This window comes from Mauremys mutica, chromosome 1 (genome assembly GCF_020497125.1).
Source record: "Mauremys mutica isolate MM-2020 ecotype Southern chromosome 1, ASM2049712v1, whole genome shotgun sequence".
NCBI lineage: Eukaryota > Metazoa > Chordata > Testudines > Geoemydidae > Mauremys > Mauremys mutica.
In genome coordinates, this window is record NC_059072.1 from 5,000,483 (window position 1) to 5,004,941 (window position 4,459).

The window sequence follows — 4,459 nt, forward strand, 5'->3', positions numbered from 1 at the left end:
TATCCATTTTTATTCCCTCTAATTGAGTGCCACTAGCTTGCCAAATTAAATGTTCTGGTAATCTCATTGTTCGGCCTGTCATCACTTCAAAAGGTGTTTTATCAGTAGATGCAGCCGGTGTCGCCCTCAATGCCATTAAAATTAAAGGCATGAGAGTGTCCCAGTTACGTCCATTGGCATCAACCAGTTTCCTCAACATCACTTTTATAGTCCGATTGGTTCGTTCCACCATCCCAGATGACTGTGGTCTGTATGGGATGTGTAGTCTCTGCGGGACTCCCATCAATTTAAGACAATCCCTAAAGAACTGTCCTGTAAAATGTGATCCCTGGTCTGATTCTACCTTCGCAGGGATCCCCCAGCGAGAGAAGACTTGTTCTACCAAGACCTTGGCAGTGGCTTTTGCAGTATTGGCTTTAAGAGGAAATGCCTCTATCCACTTTGAGAAAGGATCGATAATCACCAATAAATATTGATTACCTCTTTGGGTCCTTGGCAAAGGACCTACAAAGTCAATCTGTAAAGCCATCCACGGACCTTCATATACCTGGGATCTTAGTGGCGCATTTCTTTTGGATGGAGTAGGATTAGCTTGGGCACATGCCAGACAATTTTCACAATATTGTTGCACATCCATCCTAAGAAGTGGCCACCATCCTACAGATGCAAGACGTTGGACAGTTTTGTCCACTCCCTGATGTCCTCCTGTAGGAGTGTCATGGACCATGTACATCATTTCCCTCCGTAGGTGAGCTGGAACTACCCACACAGGGAAAGGACCTCCTGTATACATGAGAACTCCATCTACGACTTGTAACTGCTGTTCATGTCGTTTGTACAAAGGGTCTGTTGTTAGTGATCCTTCTTTGTCTATTTTGGAAAGCTCTAGAATTACTCTCATTATGTCCTTATCCAATTTTTGCATATCTTTTAGATCTGGTATATTGGGTTGTACCAATTTAGTTGGTGTGACCTGGTTTAGGCGTCTGTAGTCTATTGTGAGACGCCACGAATCATCCGGTTTCTTAACAGGCCAAATAGGTGAATTTGCAGTGGAAGTACATTTTCGTAGTACTCCCTGTGTCAGCAAAGACTTAATAGTCTTTTCTATGTATGGATTTGCTTGTTCTGGGTAAGGCTACTGTTTTTGGGCTGAAATTTCTCCTCCTTCCACAACAATAGTGACGGCCATGCATCCACAGTCATGTTTGTGTTTAGCAAAGGCATCTGCATGTTTGTACAGTAATGCCTGTAACTCAGGTTGGTCTGCATGTTTAGCCACTATTTTGTCCAAATCATACCCTTCAGGTTCAAAGTCCTCCACTGGAGATACCATGCCACACTCAGGTATGACTACTGGAGAGTCATCCTTTTCCTGTTCTACTGAAAGACACAATAATTGGTTACACAAATCAAGAACACATCCCTGTTTGTATAAGAAATCAGTTCCCAATAAGGAATTCTTTGGGTCTGCTAACTTCATTAATGCAAAAGTATGATTCTTTCTTAGGTGACCTATTTGTACTTCAAGGGGTGTAGAAAGTGTGGTAGTAACCTGATTACTTGCAAAAGTTGCAAGTGTCTTGGTACATCCTGATGATAGAGGAGAGGATCTAGGAGCCTCGACATGGAGAATACTGATTGCTGCTCCAGTATCTATAATGAGATTCCTGTCGAGTCCCTCTATCACTGCAGATATTGTGGGTCTTCCACTTGTATCTCTGCCTAAAGGGGTTATGACTACACTCGGGGTTGTTTGTAGTCATGCAGCATATGCTGTCAGATAATCTAAGGGTTCCTCCTCGATCTCCTCAGAGGCAGCCAATTCTGGAGGAGTGGCTGTCCACTGGGGAAAAGGGGATGGATCGACGGAGGCCACTGGACGGTTCAAGGTCACTGAGCCTTGGCCTTCCATCATCATCAGCTCATTCACACGGGCATGAAGTTCTCGGATAGCCCGTCGTTGAGCTTCAAGCGTCTGTTGCACTGTTCTAAACATTTTCACAACTGAGTCCTCAGTTTTGTGCAAAGGCGGTGATTTAGGTCTCTGCAGACATGAACTGTTCTGTGCAGCATCTGAAAAGAAAGGAACACGATCCCGGGCTCCTGCATAGGATCCAAACGCATAACCCTGTCGAGGGGCCTGGCCACTCGAAGGTCCAGGGTTATTACGTGGGTTAGGGTCATTTTGCCAACGTTGATACTTAAGGAATTTAGGAACTCCTCGTCCTAATCCCGGCTGAGGTCAAGGTCCCTCAATCCTCACCGTAGGATTAGTTTGTGGATTAGTTTGTGGTTCCTGAAGTACTGCAACCGGGGCTCCACGCCGACCTAATTTAGAGCCTCCCTGTGCATATGCTTTAGCCAATAAGGCTAATGTTCTTTTTAAAGAAATATCATCAGTGATATGCATATTAACCATTTCTCTTAACTGAGGAAGAGAATTATTAACTAGCAAACTGATGTATGGCAGTTCATCTGTTTCTTCTTTGATATGACTCCGCCAAGCTGCACTTAACCGCAAATGAAACTGATGTGGAGTTTCATTAGGTTTCTGCTTTAAGTTAGACAGAATTGCTACTCCAGCTTGCCCTGGGTGCTGATTATGTTCCAATAGGGCTACTGTCTCTTCAAAAGTTTTCTCTCCTACCCTAAACTTAAGTGGCAAAGTACTCCACAATGCTCGATTCACTGTGAGTTGTAAGATTTTAACCCAATCCTCCCTTGGTAAGCCAAACACTTTTGCTGTCTCCTGCACACGTTGTGCATGCATAGCAACTGAAGAATCCTCCATCATTCCTACTTGCTTAGCTACCAGGTCTAAGGTTTTAATATCTGTGACAACTGCTACAGGACAATCAGAATTGGAACCTGCAATTCCTTCTTCTGGATCTGAATCTGAGCTTTCATTTGAGCTTAAATCCACAATTTCTATTCCTTGCCTCCTTCTACCTGGATTCTCATTTTCCTCATCTGAACCATCAAAACTTTCCACTGGAGATAATCCTGGGTATCTAGGATAATTTTCCATGAAATGTCTATGGCTTACATTCAAAGCGTCTCCACGCTGACGCAGGACATCCCTTAGTCCACTAAAATCTGGTGTGGTAGGGCGTTCTACCAATACACTAGGTGATACCAGCATATACCACGGGGGTGTAGGGGACCCACAAAATTCCTGGGGTCTAGGCAATGTTGATTGCCCGTATGCCAATAAATGTCCACCCAAAGGGACTGGATCTTCTACTCTATATGGTGCTAATGTAACATTGGGTGGAGGAGCAGGAATTCTATTCCCTGCTTGTTGTTGTAGCTCTCTTTGTAACTTAGAGATCACTACATCACATGCATTAGCTACAAGTGTTACCTGTGATACGGCCTCAGTGGTTTGAGCACTGGCCTGCTAAACCCAGGGTTGTGAGTTCAATCCTTAAGGGGGCCACTTAGGGATATGGGGCAAAAATTGGTCCTGCTAGTGAAGGCAGGCGGCTGGACTCAATGACCTTTCAAGGTCCCTTCCAGTTCTAGAAGATTGGTATATCTCCTATATAAAAAAAAAAGAAAAAAAAAGAGGCTGTCCCTGGGCTCTGCTGCCTTTGCAGCTGGACGCCTCTTCCTGGGTCCTAGTGCCACTTGGGAGCTGGGAGCCAGCCTGTGTTCTGTACAGTGCTGAGTGCCCACAGTGGGGCAGGGCAAGGGGGGCGAGGTGGCGTGGTGTGGGAAAGAGACAGTGGAGAAGGAAGGGTGTTGGGAGGGAGAGGGGATGGGGCAGTGGGAAGGAGAAGAGGAGAGGGGAAGCAGGGGTGGGGGGGCAGCAGGAGCCGGGCAATAAGCCCCACCTCCTCTGCACCTGGACCACCCGAACGAGCCCCCCGGACACCCACGCCACTGAGCCCCAACCAGCTACACCTGGATCCCCTCCTGACGAGCCCCCCTCCCCTGCACCCCCCCCCCACCGCTGAGCCTCCCACACCCAGCCCCCTCTGCTGACCCCCTGACCACCCCGTAGAGTCCCATTAACCCTGCGCCTGGAACCCACCAATGAGCCCCTGTGCATCCACATCCCCCACTGAGCCACCCACACCCAGACTGCCCCACACAAAACTCTCTTGCCCCACAGCTGGATCCTCCCACACTAAACTCCTCCACACTTAGATCCTGCTGGGCTGAGCCTGCCTGCCCACACCTGGTGTGTCTGGTGCAGAGGGGCAGGGCCCTGGGGTGTTCTGGGGTGGCCCAGCCCTTGTGGTGTATCGGGGTCTGGAGCAACCTCACTGCCGAGTCCCGTCCTGGGGGGTAGAGCTGCAGTGATCTCCCACTTCTGTGCAGCCAGTGGCCTGTGCCCCACACTGGAGCAGCCACGTTTATCTATTGACAAATAACATTTGCAGAGTTTTGAATTACCTCAGGAGTAACTAACACCTTTGGCCCAGCTATTCCATCCAAATCAATACAACAG